Source organism: Podarcis vaucheri (assembly GCF_965113315.1).
Source record: "Podarcis vaucheri genome assembly, chromosome: 5".
Lineage (NCBI taxonomy): Eukaryota > Metazoa > Chordata > Lepidosauria > Squamata > Lacertidae > Podarcis > Podarcis vaucheri.
This window is the reverse complement of record NC_138763.1, coordinates 85,076,271-85,100,265: the sequence shown is the minus strand read 5'-3', so window position 1 is coordinate 85,100,265 and position 23,995 is coordinate 85,076,271. Positions and strand designations below refer to the sequence as shown.

General features: G+C 43.5%; 1 long non-coding RNA gene across 1 annotated transcript; it reads left to right on the top strand.

The window, feature by feature from the left end:
* The first annotated feature begins 8,366 nt into the window (after positions 1-8,366).
* Positions 8,367-21,718, top strand: LOC309533625. Its single transcript, XR_014220342.1, has 2 exons — positions 8,367-8,495; positions 21,478-21,718. It is a non-coding gene; the product is annotated as an uncharacterized lncRNA (long non-coding RNA).
* The last annotated feature ends 2,277 nt before the right edge of the window (positions 21,719-23,995 follow it).

Below are 23,995 nucleotides of genomic sequence, written 5' to 3'. Positions count from 1 at the left end.
ATCGTATTATAGAATGGGGGTGGGACACAATAAATGGTGTCTTTTCCATCTAACAATGGGTGGTAGCTTTTAATTATTACATTTGCAAATCACATTGCATGTGTCCTTCCATTAAAAAAAAAAAGACACCTGTGTTTTGGCGAGATGCAAATGTCTCTAAATGTAATCAATTATCAGGCTGAAAGGCAGATAATTAATCAACTAAACATTCTTTAATCGGTTGACAGCCCTATATATTAACACAAGGAGCAACTCCGCACAGGTGCCTCTAGCCAGTTTCGAGCTGGAGAACAAGGAACGGCACTTCCACAGCGGCAGATGCAAGCGGTCTGCATTCGGAAGCAGGGAACGATTCGGCTTAACAATGCGCTCCCCACCCCCTCCACTCCTCCTCTCAGAAATCTCTTTAGCTTTCCGACGTTAAATATGATGCATGTGGGAAATAGAGTGAAGTACATTAATTGCCTTATTCATCACATCATTAAAATTATAGGCCTTGCTGCAGAGGAGCGGCCGACGTCTTTGCAGCATTTCTGGTATACATCATTAATAAAAAGCATCCCTGTTAGTGGTATGCGAGATGTACTTTCTAAATAACTGCGCAGCGATTTGGGGCTCACTTATGCAACATATTGCTACAAACCATCGCAATACCCCTGGCGCATGCTTAAACTCATTGGGCTAGTGATGGAATTAATGAGGCCGCCGCAGTGACTGTATGCTGAGCACGCCCGGCTCCTTTACTGTTCTTTGTCTGCGGCAAAGCTCTTGTCTTTCAGAGCTGGCCGCCACTGCTGCCTCCGCTACCTTCGCTTGCTGCTGCTGCTGCTGCTGCTGTTCTGTCTCCAGGGCTGATCCCAGAATCAGATAATGAACAGCAGCATCGGGTGTGTAGCGGAGGGGGGTGGCTGGAGGTGGGGAACGGCAGTGGGGGAGAGAGAAGACTTATTATTCCTTCCCTCTCAAACAAAACAAAATCATTGAACTGTCAGGGTCATTAAGGACCCTGGGTTGTCATGGAAACGACCTTTGGGGGGTTTACGGCTGCAAATGCATGAGTGACTGTATTGTGCGTGTGCGTGTAAAGGGGTCAGGTTTTTGTTGGTGGCTTCTTTTTAAAAAAAAAATAAAGAGGAGGAGGAGGAAGAGAAGAACAAGATCAGATGGCTGGTGTTAAACAAATGCGCTTCAGGACGCAGATGGGTGTTTTCTTGAAGTCGTCTCAGCAGATATGGAGGCGTTCGGAGTTCCGCTTACAATTCTCCCAGCATGGAGTGGTTGGTTAGAGTGTTGGGCTAGCACCTGGGAGACCACGGTTTGAATCCAGCCCTGACCTGGTCCTGGAACTCATTGGGTGACCTTGGGGACCAATCACTGCCTCTCAGCCTAAGGCTACCTTCACAGGGCTGTGGTCGGGATTAAATGAGCGGGGAACAGGGAACTGTGTATGCCACATTTTAGCTCTTTGGAGGAAAAAGGGGGCATAGAAATGCCATAAATAAATAGAATCATGCAAAGGTGAGGTTTCGCTCTGAGTTCTTATATCTGTCTTCTGTACACAAGCATCTGTTTTGTTGTTGTTGTTGTTGTTGTTGTTGTTGTTGTTGTTGTTGTTGTTCAGTCGTTTAGTCGTTTCTGACTCTTCGTGACCCCATGGACCAGAGCACGCCAGGCACTCCTGTCTTCCACTGCCTCCCACAGTTTGGTCAAACTCATGTTTGTAGCTTCGAGAACACTGTCCAACCATCTCGTCCTGTCGTCCCCTTCTCCTTGTGCCCTCCATCTTTCCCAACATCAGGGTCTTTTCCAGGGAGTCTTCTCTTCTCATGAGGTGGCCAAAGTATTGGAGCCTCAGCTTCAGGATCTGTCCTTCCAGTGAGCACTCAGGGCTGATTTCCTTCAGAATGGGTAGGTTTGATCTCCTGGCAGTCCATGGGACTCTCAAGAGTCTGCATCTGCTTTACCCATGGATAAACACAACAAAAATGCACCTGCCATATGTCCCGACATAAGGTGAATGCAGCAGTTAACAGGGTTCCCATTTGGTCTATGCAGCAACTATGCAGGTGGCAGGGTGCATACCCAGGGGGACAGTTTGTACACCCATTTTTTCCCCATATGCCTATGTCTGTCCCTCCCATTTACTGGGCCCTCACGGCCTTTCCGCTGCTATCCAAAATGCATCTGTGTCCCATATACCCCATTATAAGAAACTACTGTTTGATGTGTTGTTTCTCAAACTGGTGTCACACCAGCTGGGGTCTTTAAGCCGTTCTCAATTCTTCTCTTGCCATGGTGTGAGCACACCTTTGCCCAGAGTAATGACATCTCTGCCCCATCCATGGGTGTGTACACAAATAGTAAGGAATCGAAGCCACGTAACAACAACAACAACAACAAAAACAAATTTTTATTTGTACCCTGCCCTCTCCAGCTGGAGCTGGGCTCAGGGCGGCTAACATCATGAAACTAAGACAGTATACAAAGAACATAAGAACATAAATACAGGCAATCAATTAGTTAAAATACATCTTAAAATTAATTCAGAGCAAATTGAAATCGGGACAGATGGCAGTCCCCGGGTAAAAATGAGAGTGGTTAATATTCTCCAGGTCCAATTGTTATAATTGGTCTTATAAAGGACCCGTGAGTGGGCTAGGAGGCCTCTTTAATGCTTGTTCTTATACAGAAAGAAAAGAATCAGACCGAACCCCGACCAAAGGCCTGGCGGAACAGCTCCGTCTTGCAGGCCCTGCGGAAAGATGTCAAATCCCACAGGGCCCTAGTCTCTTGTGAGAGAGCGTTCCACCAGGCCGGGGCCATGGCCGAAAAGGCCCTGGTTCTGGTCGAGGCCAGTCTAATCTCCCTGCGGCCTGGGATCTTCAGGGTGTTATTGTTTTCTCCTCCGTGGGGCATACCAGGAGAGGCGGTCCCGTAGGTACGAGGGTCCTAGGCCGTATAGGGCTTTAAAGGTTAAAACCAGCACCTTAAACCTGTTCCTGTACTCCACCAGGAGCCAGTGCAGCTGGTATCGCACCAGATGAATGTGCTCTGGTGATGAGGACCCCGTGAGGAGTCTCGCCACGGCATTCTGCACCCACTGGAGTTTCTGAGTCAGTTTCAGGGGCAGCCCCACGTAGAGTTGTTGAAGTGCAGGAGGAGGAGAGGGAACAACTTCACTGTGCTCTAATGTGAATGCACCCTATAGATGAACTGGGACTAGAGTTTATTTTAAGACCTCAGCATTGCAGGAGGCTTCTTAATGTATGAGGTCTTCTGGATATTTCAGATCCTTCTTTTGTGTGCCGACATCTTGTTATGCACAGATGGCGAAGAATATCTCACACGGCTCCCATGCTCCAAAGCTATTCCACCTTTTAAATAATTCAGAACACGGCATTATGCAGGAAGGATTTTCCTGGTGTTTATCAGTCATATTCTCAAGTCAGTGTCATTAAACAAAACCATTTCAAGTAATGTGCCTTTATTGAGGATAACATTGGACACAATGAAGATTAATTAGCAGCGGCCACAACCTCCACTGATGTCCACTGCTGCATTTTCTTTAGCGTCACAGAGAGACCTGCATAAAGTAAACCTCTAGCTCCAAATTACCATCATGACAATATCACATACCACCTTGGTAGTCTATGCAATGCAGAGGACATAATCAAAATCTCTAAATAGTGCTCATATAGGGCTGCCATACACCTGGAATTTCCCAGACATATCTAGGATTCAACTGACAAAAATAGGGAGGAATTTTCAGGAATCCGTTAAAATGTCCAGGAGAAACTCCGGAAGTGTTGATTTTTTGGGCGAATCCCCCCCCCCATAGCTCCCAAACTTCTTACCCAAAAAGTCAACATGTTTTGTCTCCAGATATTCACTTTTTGAAATATGGCAACCCTAGCTCATTTTCTGCCTGATCCTTTAGGATTACTTTTGCAATTATTCTAGGTCCTGCAATTGTCTGCAATTTGTTCAGATCCATGGGAGGGGGGAACTCTAAATTTGAATCCAATAATGAATAACTTGTATGGCAAGGACAGCAATTACAAACTAATGGAGAGATGCAATGTTTAATGAAAGGCCATATTATGATGAAGATCAAGTATAGAAGGAAAACATGTTGGCCCACTGATACTTGTTTCTTCAGGCCATCGTCTCCCACAAAATGGTGGTCAATATCTCTTCTAGGGCACCATCCTTTTCATTGGGGCTAGACCCAGTCTCTCCTTGATCTACACTTGGCTAAACTGGCACCTCCAGATATTTTGTGTTTTGCTAATGGGAGTTGTAGTCCAGAACATCTGAAGAGTAAGTGCTGATGTATCCTACTTATTTCCCCTGACTCAGTAGCACCATAAAGCTTTCTAGGACCAGCTTTGCCCACCCAACTGTCAACCTTTACTACATTTGCCACTCATGAGTTCCTATTCTGCTGCCAGGGAGCAGGTTAGCAATAACTCAACATGCTTCAGTGAAGTTGACTCTTTATTCAAAGAAACAAAACAGCTCCGGCCTAGTAAGCACAGCCACGCTTCCCAATAGATCTTGCCCCAATGAGGAAGTTGTGAGGACTGAAGATCCCCACATTCCCACAGCTCTCTAGGTCTCCTCCTCTCATGGGTCCTTCCCAAACAATCTGAGACTCAGACATCTTGTCTGTTTTTTCTCTGCCCTCTTCATACCTTGTCTGGTCCTGGGCGACCGGGGGGGACGGACAGGAGCTGGTCACAGCAGGAGAGGGAGACTTCCTGGCTTCTTCAGCAGCTTGACTCCTCTCTGCCTCTTGACCCCACTCCTCTCCAGCCTCTGATTCTGAACTGCTCTCTGCCACAGCCTCTTCCTGCTCACTAAACCCTGTTACCTTTTCAGCTTCCAACACCTCCTCCTCCAAGGCTTATCCCTCTTGTCCCTCTGACCACTCACCGTTGTCCCACCTCTGATCCCCTAGGTCTAAGCCTTCTTCTATTGGGGTTTCCCCAGCTGGTGCCTCCTGCCACTCTTTTGCATTCAGCCAGTCCATGACATCTGCTCAGCCCCTGGTTCCAGCTGCCCACTTTGCTGATTTTCTGGGTTGCCTGTGATCCAGCACCCTTGCATAGCAAAACGCTCAGTTCTCTGTTTCAGAAAGAACCTTCTGCCTAGAACGGCACTTGAGCAGTTATTCTTCAAAGGCTCGCAAATTCTAGCATTAGATGTGGGAATTATTCCCACTTTCATTATTTGGCCAATAATATCAAGATGTTAAAAATCAGGTATGTTTCAATTAATGCTCCTCCTAATCCCTTCTTTTTCTTCAGATTATATGGATTAACAAATGTAGGCTGTCTTTACCGTCATGCCTTTTGCTCCTGGGATCAACTTACGAGTCACTTTTCTCTGCACCTTTTCAAGTCTTATAATATCTACCTTTCTGCAGATGGATGGAATGGTTGGCTGGTAATTGGAACAGGGCTGATGGCCTGTTTCCATGCCTCTGTATAATGAGGACATTTAACACAGCTAAGCAAATGTTTCTGTTTTTTTGTTTCATGCGGCACTTTGGGGATGTGCGGTGTATCTGAAATTAACCTCCCTGACACAAAGGGCAATGACATCACATTTCAGAAGGGATACTGAACCGAGGAATAAGGAATTAAATTTACAAAGCAAATCACTGAAACTGTAATCCGCTCCCTGCACAGTCTCTCGGGTGGGCCTCAAGTGAAAATTAAAAAGATAGGAAAAATCATTTCCCTTCAAACAGTGTCATCTCACGGTTCCACGGAATCTGAGGCAGAGGTGTGTTCTACAAAGAAGGGTCAGTGGTACAGAATGCCCAGCTGACCTGATTTGCAATTCTCACATACAGATGTGTGGATTGGAACGCAGTAATACATTGGATCTCCCATTTCTCTGAATGTTGCAACACATTCCACTGCTCCAAAACAAAGCACACACACACGCGAATGTGCATCAGATTTGGACATATCACAAATCCTAAAGCTATCATGAATAAATTCAGGGTTGAAGCATGGACCTCTACTGCATTTTCAGGGCACTCTGGATCTGCTTCAGAGCAGATTCAGGGCAGATTCGGATGGTAAAAAGATGCAGGCATTGTGTCTGAAAATAGCCAAAACACTTATCCCCATATCATGTAACAGCCAGCGTGGGGAGATCAAGGAGGGAGAGCTCTTCTGCGATTGACAGGTCTGACTTTTAATCAGAGGGGATGCTTATTACAAGGGATCTCCAATCACAGTGCTTTAGGGAAGTGATGTTGAAGTGATGCATCACCTCCTCCTAGCCTGTTCTTGGTTCTTTGCTGTTTCTGCTAGTAGAGATTGCTTGGAAAATGCAATAACTCAAGTCCTTCTGTCTCTGCCACATGCCCACACATCCACTCCCTGTCAAATCAGCTGTGCATTTCAGTTTCTGTGACTTTGGGTGTCAGTTGAGCAAAATACAAGCCTAAAACTTGTTTGTTTGATTGTTTTTAAAGCATTCATCATCACCTAATAGCTATCCACCCATTCTTCTTAATCTTTGCAGCTTATTTTCCTGTTGGACATCTTAATGATAGGCGTCATTTTGGTAATAAAGTTATTGACCACAAAATCGTCAGGAAGAAAGGAAATCCCTTTTAATCCCCCACTACAAAATTAACTTTAAAGGAGGCCTGCCACAGAAGACCTGTGCACATATTTGTCCTCAGTTTGGCAGGTTTCTCACCTAGGGATACCTCTCTCTTGTTTGCTGTTTTCATACAAATTGCCCACAAAACAAGAGGTAAGAATAAGTGAATCTTTTTGTGTTTCTATCTAGGGCTTTTTTGTGATCCATCCTGAGATCTACGGATGAAGGGTGGTGTATAAATTTTATGAATATATAAATAAGCCAAAGTTGTAAAAGTTGGTGTTTATTGTTTTTTGTTTTTAGGAAATACACTGCATCTGTCCTTCTGAAATCTGCCAGGATCCATCCCTTTAAAAGGAGCTGACATGTCTGCAAATTTCATGCAATCGTGCAAATAAATTATTAGTGTGAAAACCCCAGACCTGCTGTAATGGGAATTGGGGTTGCTTGTGCGTAAACTGCAAACTGCTCCAAGCTGGTCGTATAGCTAAACCTTTCCCTGGTTTGACAGCCCTTACAACGCGACTGTCTTAGTCACTGGCAGAATCCGTGAGTGGGCATCTCCTAAACTTCCTCCAACATAGAAATTTTTTGACGCCAAGTCTCCTCCTAGATTCTCTGCGCGGAAGCCTTCTGCGCAGCATGGGCGTGCCAAGCGGAGGTCCTGTGCTCTCTCCGCTGATTTCACTGGGAGAGTCTCAGAGCCTCCCCTCCACAGTCCTCTCAGCCTCCCCTTTCTCCCTGGTGTCCCCTGGATTTCCTTCCCCAGCGGAAGCTCTCTCTCTCTCCTTGCTAGTTCCCTCCCCTGCATCATTGGAGCGTCTTACCTCTCCTCTTGCCTCTGATGGCAGTTCCCTGACACCTATATTTCTGCAATTTAGCAGGCATGAAGCCTAATTTCTTCTGAATCAAGATTCAGACTCTGAGGAAACTTTGACGGCACCAAATAATGCTCTTTTCCAAAGCGCTGATTCCAGACACCATCCCTTTTAATTCCTGCCGGTTCTTGGGTATGGGGTAAGATTGGGGCCTGGTTTGCTATTTAAGGGCTCACCTCCGAACACTGTCAAAGTAGCTCCTGCCCTGCTTGGATCTCTTCCTGCAAATGCTTGCTGTCTAGATCCAGCTCCCTGGAACCCACTGTTTCCCAGTTCCTTCTGAAATTTGTCAGATGACTCCAGCTTCAGCCGAGCTAGCTTAAAACTTACTTGGTGCTCCGCAAGTGATGTACCAGCCAGTACAATACAAGTGTTTGACATGCCAATGTAAACTTGTAATCACATCTCTGTTTAGATTAGGGCACCTGCACTGGGTGTAACTTGAACAGGGACAAACATGCCAGAAATTGTCAGTAACTAAAATGACATTTAATTATACGATGTTTCTTTTCTGGTATTGAAAAAGTAAACATGTTTTCAAAACACTGAATAAAAAGCCAGTTAGTAAGCCAAGGAGAGTAGTATTGTTGCAGCTTCTGACTGGCTCTGTGCCTGCAGCCTAAGACAGAAAAGCGCATTCATCTACAGACCAATGTTGTGGGATTTGAAGGAAGTTGGAGACATCACATAACCATCAGCAGCAGCAGCGAGCAAGAAGGGGTAAGTTTCTCAGAAGGAGCAGTCTGGGCAGTGATAACCTAGCAGCAGTGCCGTTCGGTTACAACACATAATGTGCTAATGCATGTCAGTTGTTGTCACTGTGCACTATGATGTCATCCATCTCAGCAGTTATGACACAAACAGTGAAGTCACCCCACATTCCGAGAGACAGAGGATAAGGTTACCAGCTCTGGCCTTTGACAGTGACAATGGGAGGTAACAGAGAAGTCGACAACTAGTAAAGGATCTAAACAGGAGAAAAGATTTGAGGTAAAAGTGGAAGGGAAAATACAGAAAATGTCGTGAGAGTGAGGCGCACTGTTTCAATGTGGTGTAATCAATGGAAATGTGGAGGGATACAAAAATTGTTCTGTGCATTTGTAGTAATGGCAGTGAAGAAAATTTTCCAAGACAATGTCTGATGTTTCTGTGCTCTTGAACCAGATTTGCACCAGAGTTTCCAGTAGTTAATGGGAATTATTCGTGATTTTGCTTGGCTACAGTGTTTTTTGTGTAACTATCCACCGATACGGAGTACCATCACCTCTTGTTTTTTCTGCTACCCATGGAATACATTTTGTGCTGGCACCCATAGCACTTCTATCAAAATACGAGTATTGGCATATCATTTTAACCCCCCCCCCAGGGTGGATGGCTGTACTGGGTTTCAGTACATATTTATTTTAAAATATTTATAGGTTATGTTTCCTAAGTTATGGTTTGTTTTAATAGGCTTTAACATTCTATTATATTGTTTTGGATGTTGGGTTTTATTGTCCTTTGGCTTGGTTTCTTGAAAATTCAGTTTTCCCAGTGAAATTTTCAGACATTTTCTGCTTTACAATAATTTTATGTGAGGGACTTTCTTGTGTGCTTCCAACCTCAAAGCAGCTTTGAATGTTAAAAAAAAAAGGAGGGTGAGGCAGGAAGTGGGAAGGATTCTACTTCCTGTTTTGCACTTCCTATATAATTCCCAAAGTGAAATGTTTGTACCTCATTCAACAGAAAACTTGAGAAACAGAAACAGCTTATATTTCTCACCAGAGGGTTAGGAGATTTATGACTTCTTTACTAATATTAGAGCATCAATGTAGGAAGAGGAAATCCAAGGCATTCATCGTTTTCTCTTGGTTTTCTATAATGTCTGAAGGCTTACATATCTTCAGATAATAGTCTCTGGCTTTTCTTCCTCCATTTTGCCCATATGCACCTGGGCCAATCCCTAAATTGGGCAGCGGGGGGGGGGGTTTACACATGTACAGCAGGCTCCCCACTTCTGACTGTATCCTCAAATGGACAAACAGGGGCATGGTTGGAGGGGGCTAGGCCAGAGATTGTGGCCCTGTTTTTCCTCTCACATGAGTCTAAGAGCATGAGAGATGAATGCCTGAAAAGGGCTCAAGTGTGATTAAGAAACTGAACCCAATAAGTGCTCTGCAAATAGCTTCAGACTGGAATTACAGGGTATACTCAATGATCAGGATTCCAAGGGGGCAGGGTTACTAGGGAGCAGAGAATATGTTTTACCACCACCACACTGATGTCTGAGTGTGCCTCTTTACTTTCTATTCTACATATGTGGCTCCCTTTATTTTCTGCTATATAATAATGCCCTTCACTCTGCTGAGAGAACTTATGTGTTGTACTTGAGAATAAAGTAGAAGCAAAATGTGCCCTCCATGTCAACAGTGGGTGGTTGGGCCTTACTGGCAATGTCTTTTTTTTTAAAAAAAAAATGTTTTTATTAACAATTTCAACATAACAGATTATCAAAACATATCATATTCATTTCCCCCACCCCCTTCAAACCTTCCTTCCCCCCCGAGACTTCCCTCAGCTCCTCTCTCTGATTTTCTCAGAACATATTATTCTCTGCATGTTGTAAAATTATACATATCCTTACAGTATCTATCTACCATGTTATCAACTAATAAATTTGTGTATGTTTATTCAAAATCTGTTGTCTTTTAGATAAGTTGTAAAAAGCTCCCATTCTTCCTTAAAGTCACAGTTGTCCTTATCCCACAATTTGTATGTCAATTTAGCCAGCTCTGTGTAGCTCATCAATTTTTCTTGCCACTGTTCTTTTGTTGGGGTTTCCTCATTCTTCCATCCTTGTGCTATCAAGACTCTTGCTGCTGTTGTAGCATACATAAATAAGTTCTTTGTTTTTCTTAGCAGGTCTTGTCCTACAATCCCTAACAGAAATGCTTCTGGGTTTTTTTTTACAAATGTCATTTAAAACATTTTTTTTCAATTCATTATATATCATTTCCCAATTTTTTAAAACTTCTCTACATTCCCACCACATCTGATAAAAAGTCCCTTCTTTTTCTTTACATTTCCAACATGTGTTTGACCCAGTTTTGTACATTTTTGCTATCTGTACTGGTGTAATATACCATCTATACATCATTTTCATATAATTTTCTTTCAAAAGAGAACAACCTGTAAATTTCAAATTTATTTTCCACAATTTTCCCCCTGTCCTCAAATTGTATATTATGTCCTATATACTGTGCCCATTTGATTATGACCGATTTGACCTCCTCATCTTTTGTGTCCCATTCTAGCAGAATGGGCCTTACTGGCAATGTCCCTGTGGTTGCTTGCACCCGTCTCCAGCAGTCCTTTCGATAGACGAACCCCCATTCTCCACACACACACATCCCATTCATCATTATGATAGGCATTTTGCTAGTATTGTAATGTACAACAATGGATTCTAACTAGCATTTACTATGTCATGTTAAGTGCAGGATTTGGAGACTGAACCATCAATACATATCCTTCTTCGTCTGGCACAAAGTGATTGGCAGAAATCAAAATGAATAGAGGAGGGCTGCTGAATGAAAGACAACTCCTCTGCCAATGAAGGTTAAGTCTCCATAGTACTAATAGTCTTTTCGGCACTAAGACAGGCTGTTGTTTTGAAAACTAGGAAGCAGGATTTTCCCTCTTGCAGCTGTTGTAGCTAGCAACTATAAGGGAGCAAGAGGATTTAGTTCATGCCTGATGATGAAGGACCAAAATCCATCCTCCTTAGCTGACAATGGCTGGAAGATGGAGCTGAGGTGCTTTGCAAAACTCTGTAATATCCAAAATGAAGCAGGAAATAAAACAGTTCTTTTTATCTTCAGTGGAATATTAGCTTAACACCCCCTATCCCAGGAGAAATGGCAGAACCTTGGGGGCAAGTGGAAAACAGGTGTCCTAGTTGAAGGCCTTTTGGGTTTGATGAGAGGGAGGAGAGACAGAATCCAAGACCCTTATCCAATCCACCCCTTAATTCTTCACTTTGACTTGAGACCCCTTTAAGCAATGCCCCAGATACTTTCCTGAATCCCATAAAACTCATCGACAGTGGCTGTGATCAGAGCCAACTCCTCTCTACAGAACATCACTTCTTCAGCTGCACAGCCCCATCCTGAGTCCTATCGTACTTTCGGGACCACCTCTCCTGGTACGTCCCACATAGGACCCCTAGGTCCATGAATAATAATTGCTTAAAGGTCCTGGGCCCTAAAGAAGCCAGACTTGATCTCCTTCTGCAGGGCCTGTAAGACAGAGCTATTCCGCCTGGCCTTCAATTTGAATTAGCCTGATCCTCTATTCCCTTTTCCCTTTCCTTTTCTATGAAGAAACCCTTCTGGGACCCCACATTTAAACTCTTCCCTGGTCTCCTTGCTGGGGCTAGTAGGACCAACTTGGCCAGTTAGCCCTGGTGATCATTTGATGTTTACTGACTGTGGTTCCCCCACCCCCCAAAAAATGATCCCTGAATTTTTGAATTTTATTGACATTGATGCTGCATTTATGTTGTATTGTATGCTGTTTTTAAGTCGCATTTTAATCAATGTTTTATATTTGCTGTTAGCTGCCCTGAGCCCAGTTTTTAAACAGGGAAGGGTGGGGTATAAATAAAAATTTATTATTATTATTATTATTATTATTATTATTATTATTATTATTTCTTTAGGGTTGGTTTGCTACAAAGAAAATGGTATGCCTGTACCTTTTATACTTCAGGTGGGGGTTCACATGACTGAGTGCTCCCCTGTGCCATAAACAAGCAAAAAAAAACCAAACCTCTACTGAGATTAAAGGGAAAAAATCTCATTGTTAAGGAGGCTTCTAACCTTGCAATTTTCTATGCACAAGGATTAAAAATAATAACCATTGTTATTGCAATAATTTATTGCCTGCCCTTCACCCTAAAGTCCCAGGGAAGGTTTCAGCAATTAAAACGCAACATTAATATTGCATCATATTGTGTTTTAATATCAAACAGTTTAATTTCAAAAACAAAGTGGGTCCTAACAATATTCATCTTCAGTGTCAAAAGCCAGAAAAAGGAGGAGGAGGAGTTTGGATTTGATATCCCACTTTATCACTACCCTAAGGAGTCTCAAAGCGGCTAACAATCTCCTTCCTCCCCCACAACAAACACTCTGGGAGGTGACAGGTAGGTAGCTGTGTTGATCTGCCGTAGGCGAAACAAAATAAAAAATAAAAAAATTCCTTCCAGTAGCACCTTAGAGACCAACTAAGTTTATTATTGGTATGAGCTTTCGTGGTATCTGAAGAAGTGTGCATGCACACGAAAGCTCATACCAATAACAAACTTAGTTGGTCTCTAAGGTGCTACTGGAAAGATTTTTTTTATTCTGTCAGGTGAGTGAGGCTGAGAGACTTCAAAGAAGTGTGACTATCCCAAGGTCACCCAGCAGCTGCATGTGGAGGAACGGGGGGAGGAGCCTTGTTAAAGAGATGCATCTTCAGCAATCGTCCAAAGCTGTATAATGAAGCACACATCTCTGTGAGAAAGTAGTTCCACAACGTAGGGGCTGCCTCAGAGAATGTCCTCTCCAGGGATCCTCAGTCATGTCAGCACCCACCCTTGCGGCATAAAGTGGTACAATCTAGAAACAAGCTTATCACTTCAGGTGCTGTCTGAGAGAATTGGACCAAACACAACAGCATGCTGGGAAAGTCAAAAGCCTCCCATACGCTTCCTTTTCTTCTTTTTTTGAAAACAGTTTTTATTTGATTTTGCAAGCGTAAAGTTATAACAATGTATATCCACCTTTAGAGATTTCTCTGAATCTCCAGACTTCCCACCACCCTCTCCATGGGTCTTATTGTCAACATTTTCAGCTGCATATTATTTCATGATTCACATTTTGTATCTGTCATGAATGTGGGGTTGCTCGTGCGTAAGTTACCGCCACTCCTGGCTGTGTTGCCTTGTTAAACCTTTCTGTCTGGACAGCCCTTCACTTCGTGGCTGCCTCAGTTGCTAGCAGAATCCGTCAGTGGGCGTTTCTTAAACCTTTTCCAACATAAAAGTAGTTTGACGCCAAGTCTCCTCCTACTCTCCCTGCACGGAGGTCTTCTGCGCAGGGAGGGTGTGGGTAGCGGAGGACCCGTGCTCTCCCCGCTGGTGTCCGGTGAAGAGTCCTGGAGCCCTCTCGCCGATTCCACCATCAGCCCCTCTATATCCCTGGTGTTGCGCTGATTTGCTTCCCCATCTGCTGAGCTGTTTCTCTCCCTGCTGGGCCCTTCTCCAGCATCATTTGAGAGCCTTCCCTCCGCCTCTAGCTCCGATGTCAGTTCCCTGACAGTATCTCTCCATATTGTCCATAGTAACTGTTACATTACAAGTGTTGTTAAAATCCTACCAATGTTTTCAACTGCTTGCAGTGGTCTCCTAAATAAATTATAATCCCCCCCATTCTTTCTTGAAATTTTTGTCTTCTTGGTTCCTGAGCTTTCCAGTCAGTTTTCCAATTTTGCATAGTCCAACAGTTTAATTTGCCATTCTTCTCTGGTAGAGTCTTTGTCTGCTTTCCATCTCCAGGCTAGTGGCATCCATGTGGCTGCTGTCGTATACATAAAAAGTCATCTCCTTTGGGGTGGCAGTACCTACAATTCCTAATAAGAAAGCTTCTGTTTTTGTTTTTTTTAAATAAAAGTTATTTTAAACATTTTTTACCCAATTCATTATATATCATTTCCCAGAATGCTTTTATTACCTTACATGACACCACATATGATAAAAGGTATCTCCCCCCCTACATACGCAGCAGGTATTTGTACTTGTCTTATATAGTTTTTGCTAACTTACCGTACTAGGAGTCAATTACCACCAGTACATAATTTTCATATAGTTTTCTTTCAGCGTACAACATGCTGAGAATTTCAAATCTGTTTTCCATAACCTTTCCCAATCTAAAAGTTGAATGTTATGCCCCAAATCCCTCACCCAGTCTATCATTAGCCTCTGATAAGCTTTCAAGGAGCCCCGGATTTTCGAACCCCACTGCATGAATTCCATTTACAACATCACGATCCAGCTCCTTCCTAATTTTGGTACACCTTGTGTTTTACTTACTGTTGTGGGATGTCTTATGAAAAGTATCTTGAGGGGGGTTATTATTTCCTTCCCTGTTGGAGTGGGGGATAACTGATGACCCAGCTTCATCCCACAAGAAGTGACCCTTCTGAGTGGTTAGCTTTTAACTTGTAGAGCAGATAGCTTCTGCAAGCTGGCTTCCCAGAGCCCTAGAAAGATATGCCTGTATCAGCAACGGGATTAACTTAGAACCTGGATTTGAATCTCTTGGGCAGTTAATAACAGTCAAATCCACTGAGACAGCATGGGCTTATTTGATTTCATAATCTCACATCTCTTTATACCCTGCAGAAACTTTACATTGTTTTGCTAAGAAATGAGGAAGCGTTTCAAAAGAGATCATCACAGGGGAAAATAAATCCACTGAGAGCAGAGCCATGTGAATCAAGGCATTTTCACTTGGCTACTCACCTGCTGTTTAGCTGATAAATTGATGGTTGCATTGAAAGGAATTTGCACAACAATAATGTGTGCCCTTTCGTAATTTAACAGATGATAGCTACCACTTATTGGTGAAAGGAAAGGCCATCTTTAATATTATATATTTAATTCCCTGGTACAGTAACACACCAGAACCAAAACAGTATATACACTCCAACATTTCTCTGATGAAAATAGGGGCATCCTATTTTAATCATCATCATCATCTCTCGCTTGAATTACTGCAATGCGGGGCTACCTTTGAAGGTGACCCGGAAACTACAACTAATCCAGAATGCGGCAGCTAGACTGGTGACTGGGAGCGGCTGCTGAAACCACATAACACCGGTCTGGAAAGATCTACATTGGCTCCCAGTACATTTCAAAGTGTTGGTGCTGACCTTTAAAGCCCTAAATGGCCTCGGTCCAGGAGCGTTTCCACCCCCATCGTTCTACCCAGAAACTGAGGTTGAGCACCAAGGGCCTTCTGGCGGTTCCCTCACTGCGAGAAGCCAAGTTACAGGGAACCAGGCAGAGGGCCTTCTCGGTAGTGGTATCCACCCTGTGGAATGCCCTCCCACCAGATGTCAAAGAGAAGAACAACTACCAGATTTTTAGAAGACATCTGAATGCAGCCCTATTTAGGGAAACTTTTAATGTTTAACAGACCACTATATTTTAATATTTTGTTGGAAGCTGCCCAGAGTGGCTTGGGAAACCCAGCCAGATGGGCGGGGTATAAATAATTATATTATTTATTATTATTATTATTATTATTATTATTATTATTATTATTATACTATTTATACCCCATCCAACTGACTGGCTTGCCCCAGCAACTCTGGGCAGCTTTCAACTTATATAAAACTAAAAACCTTCCCTATACAGGATTGCCTTCAGATGGCTTGGGGGTCAAATAACTCCATACCCTCCAACATTTCTCGATGAAAATAGGGGCGTCCAAAGGAAAAGCGGGACATTCTGGGACCAAATCAGACGGCTTCTGTAAATCTGGGACTGTCCCTGGGAAATGGAGACACTTGGAAGGTCAGAAACAGCTTCAGAAATGCAAGAGTATTTTCCAACTAGCTGGTAAATTGAAAGTTGCTATTACTGATTAGTTTAATAAGCCAAGGTATGCATAGGCTTTGTGTGCTCACATGCAACACATTTGCTCCCACTTTGCTTCATGTGAGCAAGGAAATAAACTAGGAAGCCACAATTAGCCATAGCTTCCTGTTAGTTCCAAACAAGGGACTCTGGTCGATTGCCTTCCAAACAAGCCAGTCTGAGAAACTCCCTTGGCAGCTGCTGGCTCGATTCCTCCCAGAGGACAGTCTGACAGGCTACTGTCAATCTGATGCAGCTGGACCAGAAAGTAGCAATACGCATATATTAGCGCATTCCTGTAAGAGCCCTGGGAAGGGGAAGCAGAGCTTAGATTTTGGGACTTAACGCAGAAAAGTTTATTAAAAGGCAGCAACAGCTAAATCACCTTAGCTGCTGAGTATGGAGTTACTGAAACCTATCCCAGAAGGGAAGCAGGGTGGCAGTGAGTCAAGGCAGGTGGCAGTGTGGCAATGCCTAGATCAATGAGGGAGGGGGCAGGATGGTGAGGAGAAAGAGATGGAGGTCTTTACCTATTCTTAAACTGCATAGAGAAGTGGGGAGCTAGAAGGAAATCTGGTGTTCCTAGGCTACTGTAGGCTACTGGGCAGGAGCAAAAGGGCTCTGAGGGGATCTGGTGGCCCCTGGCCCCAGCAGGGCATCCACTGGGCAGATATGCAGGCAGATGAGATTCAAAGATGGGCATCCAGCTGGAAATTCCAAGAGTCAAATCAGAGAGTGTGTCTATGAGCAGGACTGCTCTCAAAGGCAGCCTGAAATCCAGAAAAAGAGGAGCAGGGGTGGTGAGGGGTATAGCCTCGGGACAGGGCATGGGCAGAAAGAGCGCCAAAGGCTGATTAGAAAGGCTCCTCTGACATGCTAGGAATGTGGGCTTGGGAAAGTACATCTTTGTTTGAGACTCTGCCCTGCCATTTGATGCCTCAGCCTTGGCCCAGTATACCTGAAGGAGCGTCTCCATACCCATCGTTCAGCCTGGACACTGAGGTCCAGCTCTGAGGGCCTTCTAGCAGTTCCCTCACTGCGAGAAGTGAGGTTACAGGGAACCAAGCAGAGGGCCTTCTCAGTGGTGGTGCCCACCATGTGGAATGCCCTCCCATCAGATGCCAAGGAAATGAACATTTAGAAGGAAATGGCTTTTAGAAGATATCTGAAGGCAGCCCTGTTTAGGGAAGTTTTTAATGTTGATGTTTTGTTGTGTTTTTAATATTCTGTTTGGAGCCGCCCAAAGTGGCTGGGGAAACCCAGCCAGATGGGTGGGGTATAAATAACAAATTTCTATTTCTGTTGTTGTTGTCGTCATCATTATCACCACTACCACCATCATCATGCCCAGCAGTGTGAAACAGGGCTGTGTTCTCACCCCAGCTCTCTTTGGCATATTCTTCTCCCTGTTGCTCTCATATGCCTACAGCTCAAGTGAAGACAGTGTGTACATCCATTCAAGGAGTCACGGGGGTCTGTTCTACCTGTCTTGTCTCCACGTCAAGACAAAAGTGTGGCAGGTTCTTATCTGAGAGATGTTGTTTGCAAATGACGCAGCCTTGACAGTGCACTCTGAGGAAGCTCTGCAGAAACTCATCAATTGTTTTGCCCATGCCTGCATGGACTTCAACCTCACCATCAGCCTGGCGAAGACCAACATCCTGGGTCAGGATGTTGCCAGCACACCACACATTAGCATTGGTGAGCACAAGCTTGAGGTAGCCATAACCAGCAACCCTTCCATTGACAGGGCTAACTAAGGAAGCAATACATAGTTGGTTCATTTGCATGTGCTTAGACTTCGTTTCAGGCTGATTGCCAGGCTTGACTCCATTCCCAACATCAACGCTCTTGGATCTCCTTACCTTGATTCTTGAGACTTGCTTTGATCCATAAGGAAGTGATCTCAATAAATCACTAGGTCAGAGCTGTGTTTTTAATGTCTACAAACGTTTTGCAGGGAGACAACACCTTAAGGGTTAAGGGAAAATGGAAGCTGCGGGAAGTCTCATCTCAGAGTTCCCAAATTGTTTTGTCGAATTAGCTTTCTATAGGTGAGGAACATTTACAAAGATTTAACCTTCTTTGCCCCATTCAAATTAAAGACACCTGCTTTGAAACTTGGAAAATGTAAGGATCAAGTCTTAACACTGACTGAGGACTTCTCTGCCCTATTACAAGTGGTTTGAAGATAAGTCTAAAACAACCATAAAACAGGGGAACATATGGCAAGGGAAAGCACTATATGATATATTGAAACTGCAGTAATGTTTTTCTATGGAGTGATGTTTCCTTTAATTTCCTAAAGTATGCTAGGAAGCATATTAATGTAACCAGATAGTTACATTATGCCAGCTCCCCTTTTATGACCAATTTAATGATGTACCCTGCTAATTTGCTTCTCATATGTACCTTGTGCATAGAGGTCCAGTTGGCTTATAGGAGAATAGCAATGCTGTTGTTTTTATTGGGCCTGGATGGGGGAGTTGGAAACAGGTATTAAATCAAAGGATGCACATTTATAACCATGTGGATCTAATTAAGTCTATGAGTAAACTTTTGAAAAAATAAAAGTCCCTTTGTTGATGGCATAAGTTGCATTACAGAAGGTCTTATTTTGCTTTGTTTTGTTTTTCTTTTAAAAGGGGCAGATTCTTTTTTCTGTTTGGCAATATTTCACACTCTGAAGAGCAGTATTTAACTTTATTGATATACCATTCATATTTTTTTTAAAATATTTTTATTGGGTTTTCACATTTTATATAGACAAAAACAAAACACAGAACACCAAAACAAACATAAAAGACGACAAACATGTACAATTTCCTAACATCTTATTTTCTAACCCTAGTCCTTGACTTCCCCCCACCCCCACCCTTGCCTCCCTATTCCCAAATTTATGTCAGCAAGTTGGCATTTCCTTTTCCATCTTAATATTAATCCTTTTATAAAGAAAAACAAAAATAAATTTTCCCTAAGTTGGACCCCAATTCTCTTCCCTCGATTTCTCATTTTTTCTTGAATAATTTTCTTATTAACTAAACCCCCTGGTCTTGAGTGTTGTTTGAATTTAAATGCTTCCCTCCCTCCCATCCCCGGTTTGCGTCCTTTCCCAAGACATGTCCAAAATAACAGTTTTTAGCCTGGGTTCCGCACGTCCGAGGCTCTCAAATCTCTTTCAGTCCCTCTCCGCCGGTTTTGTTGGTAGTCCTTTTTGTCGGTCATCGAGTCTCGAAAGAGTTCCTTCACAATCAATCCAATCAGTCCATAGTCTCTTCCCATATTTAGAAACAACTGCTGAAGAATTTCCACAAGGCCTGAGTCTTGATGATAATCAAAATCAAAGTCTATGTGGAGGCCCCAATTGTACTTCTTTATTTCAAGTTCCTGAATTCCATAAACTCCCGGGGCCTCCACTTTCGTCTTCTGTATCTTTCGTAGGCTTAAAATGGATTTAATCCAATAGTCTCCTTGCTTGTGTTCTCCAGATGTCGGCTTCTGGTTAGTATTTTCCCACTTAACTTGTTCTCTTTCTTGTTTTGTCTTCTCCTCTTCTTTGTTTATTATTTCGAATTCAGCTGTGGGTTCTTTCTCACTCAAGTCCTCATTACATTCAGCAGAACTACTTGTTTCAGAATTCAAGGTCATCAGTTGTTTACTCATAGCTGTAGTCTGCTCCTGTAAGGTTCCCACCAGTGAAAACATCCTTTCGATTTCTCTCAGTATCTTTCCACCCACAGCCATTGTAATTCCACAGAATTCCCCCTAGAGGGAATCTGGTTACTTAATGTTCTTTTCTCCAACAATCCTCTGTCCTGTTATTGTTTCTTTGTTTCCAACAATTTTGATTCAATTGTAACTCCTTTTAATCCGGAGAGATCTTAAATAGCAATTTTTCCACTGTTAACAGTCCATTTGACAGCTTTGACAGCTGTCAAATTCTGCTCCTCTATACAGGCTCCAAAGCAGGTCGCTCCCGGGCCCGGGAGGGAGGGTTGTTTACAACAAAACAAAGTCTCTTCCAACACTCCACTCTCCTGCTCAAATTTGCCTTTCCAAATCTTGGAAGTTACTGTCTTTTTGAAACTCACCCTTTACAGGGTAGGCACTCCAGCTTAGCTCTTATATCGTTGCTCTGGATCGTCTGCAAGGGGGGGGGTGGGGACTTCCTTTTAGCACACCCCCCGGTCGTCTCAAATTCAGAAGGTAAAAATTTTAAAGTTCAGTTCCAGATTACTCACGGGTTCTTTTTTTCAGTCCAAATTTCAAGGAAGGAAGTCAGCGCTCTCCAGTTATGGCTCGCGGCTTCGCTCAGCGGCGGTAGCGATCGACTCTCAGTGCCGCGCCGTCCCCCGTATCCCCTCCGTAGCCTTTAAAAAGGCTCTTCGCGAATCAGGGGGGGCGCTTAAGGCACCCGCTGAGTCTTCAGTCCGCAGGCTTCCGCGCCTGCGGTTTTTAAGGGTCCCCGTGTCGCCGGCACGGCAAAGACCCATCCACCGCTGAGCCGATTCCCTCCGGAGCTCGGAGGGAATCCGCCATTTCCAGATCGCGCCAACCCGGAAGTCCTATTGATATACCATTCATCCCAAGCTTGGTTCCAAAGACATTCCTACCACCCCAGTGTGAAGGTTTCGTAGTGATGATGCACTCCCCACATCTTCCTCATCACACTTTGCTGTTTCTAGAGTGCTGAAAGTAACTAGATGCAATACCTCAGAGGCTGCTAACCCATGGTCCTCCAGATATTTTTGGACTCCCGTCAGCTCCAGCCAATGTGGCCAATGGGCTGGAGAACCAATGAAAGTTGTAGTGCAACAGCACCTGAATCTGTGCATAAACAAAAAATAAGAACATAAGAGCATACGAATATAAGAATAGCCTGTGGGGTCAGGCCAGTGGCTCCCCTAGTCCAGCATCCAGATACCTGTGAGAAACCAGCAGGCAGGACCCAGACCTCCTGTAGTTTTCAGAAGCACCATTGGCCTCCAGTTTGTTGACATGGCAGAGCAAGGCAATCATGGCTAGTAGCCATCGATAGCCCTCTCCTCCAGAAATTTGTCTAATCGTCTTTCAAAGCCACCTAGGTTGGCGGCCATCACTGCCTCCCAACTAAACAAAGCAGATGCACAAGGGAATGGAGGACAAAGGTAGAGGAAGGGTGGGCATCTTGAGAATGTGAGTTCTTACCAGGCATTTCAATCTACTTAGGGAACCCCTTGCTGGTGTTCTTGCTGGGAGGAAGCTGTCTGTGACCTCTGATTGATTTTCTTGATTCTCTAACCAAAGTGTTCTTCCTCTCACTTCTAGCTTTGCTGCAGTGGAAGGGGAAGGAAACTTCATGAAGCTGATGGTCCGTTAGCTGACAGCTGTGGTACCAGGCCCCTCGCTAATGCTCTTGCTGGCCCATTGCAGCAGCCCCTGACTTCCTCGTTGGTGGCTGGGACCACATTTCCTCTTGCCTGCACTGCAACCACAGGGCAACAGTGATATTGACAATTCTAACCAGTGCTGTTCCAAAAAATCCTCCTCTACACACACACACACAAACTGATTTTTATTTTTATACCATTCACTCACAGTTAGTGAGATAATAAATTATGTTTGGGAAGAAAGGAAGTGAAATTCTTATTGTTAAAGTGCATATTTTTGTTGCTTTCAGGTTGCCAGAGCATGTTGGTGAGTGTTCTGCAAGTAATCTCACCAGCAGTCTGTATCCTACACCTGCCCTCGGGGTCCACATTTCCCCCAAATCCCATGCCATCCTCCACCGGACTTCCTTGGAAGCAGGGGGAAATGGAGAGGCTACTTTCTGTGTTCCCAGCCACTGGTAGTCCTTCTTTTGAAAAACATGAAGTCTTTTTACTTTTAAAGAAACCAATATGGATATAAAAGCGTTCTGGGAAATGATATATAATGAATTTAAAGAAACCAATATGAATTTTTTAAAAAAAGGTAAACGGGGTATACTGATCTCGGATGCTTGGTAACCAACCTCCTATGCTTCAATCTGAGTTCCAGGGAAGACACTGTGTGGTTAACATCTCCTATGGGGCTTTTCAAATTAGGAAGTTCAGACAGCCAGGAAGTCTTCTGAATAGGGATGGGAGAGAAATGTAATTTTTGCACGTTAATGAGAAAATACCAAATTCGCACTCCTCAAATGAATATTTGAACTGAGTTGGGTAAAAGCCACCTTCCTTCCTTAGATGGAGTTTAGATGGTCTGCCTCTGATGAAAGTAGTCCAGGTAGCTAATTGGAAAGTTATTTAAGGGATAGTTCCATTCTGAAAGAACTGTCATGTTCAGAACAACTGAACTATCGTGAAAGGGGCTCAGGAGGTAGACTGGAGATAAAACTAAGGATGTTTGCTTATTTATTTCATTCTTCTCAGGGGTTCAGAACCCTAGATTCACTAGGTGGTGCTGTTGGTCTTTATCATGGGTGAGGTGCAAATAATGTTGTTGTTGTTGTTGTTGTTGTTGTTGTTGTTGTTGTTGTTGTTGCAGGACTCCTCTCTTGTGGCCTTCATACATACCTTAAAATCCTTTTTGCTTCTCCAAGCCTTTTCTTGACTTTCCTGGGAACTCCACTGGTAACTTTAAAAAAAAAAAAAAAAGTTAAATGACTGAATTGTCATATTAGTAACTTTAAAAACTGCCTTCATTGGAAGCTGTCTTCTGGGAGCTTGCTCCAAAAGCTAGAATGAGGGATTTTGGTAGATCAATCACCTGCTTTTAAAATGGCCCATTAATTTATTTAATTGCTTATTGTTTAAAAGGGTCTGTTAATTCATCAAATTTAAATAAATATGCACATCACTGAAAAAGAAAATCAAGAGTGTTTTTGGAAATATTGGTATGAAAATTTTACATGCAATAAAGAAATTACCACTGGCTGCAAGAAGAAAAGCTTTATTATGCTTAAATAATGGGGCCACGCTTGCCTCAAAAAAGGAACATTTGTACAGTAAACTATCCTCTACACACACTCTCACTTCTCTCTATGCTCCATCCAGACTAAAACTTCATATCTACATTTCCTGTCTTATTTGATGAAGATTATGGACTTTTTGGAGCTAACTGACCTGACTGGAAGAGTCCACAACCAGAAGGAGGAGGAGTACCAGGAAGAATGGATGAAATTGAAAGACTATTTAGTTAAATATGCTAAGATAACTTAATTGGGGGAAAAAAAACTTGCAAATACCAGATAGGCTTAGGATTTAAATATGTGATGTTAGAGAATAATATGTTTAAAGTCAAAATGAAAACAAAGAAAGATGTTAAGTGAGCAAGTTAATTTTATAAGAAAATTGGTTTTGGAAAACTGTTACAATGATATACACTGAAATTCTGCCAGGGGGATTTGAGGAAGTCACTAACAATGTTACCAAGATTGGATCAAGTACAGTTAATATGTATGTTTGTTTAAAAATTTTGGAAAATCAATTAAAAAAATTGGGGGGGGGACCAAAAACATTTCCTGCCTGATTTGTAGGCAGCAGCGAAGCAACCGGCTCTGGCACCAGGAGTGGCGTACATCTGGGGGCATGGGTGGCGTGTGTCCCAGGGGGTGTGGTGCGCCACCCGCAGGGGATGTGGCACGCATCGGGGTGCGCATGGCAAGTGGTGCACGTCCCAGGGTGGGGGCAGCTGCAACGTAACCCCCCCATGGCACCCGGGACGACCCACTCCCCCTGCCCCCACCTTCATCCCCCAGTGCTTGTAGGTTTTGCATTCTAATTCCATGCAAGGCTCCTGGGAAGCCCTATTCCAGGGATGCTGTGTGGTTTTAAAAGAGGCTGTCCTATAGGGGCACATATTC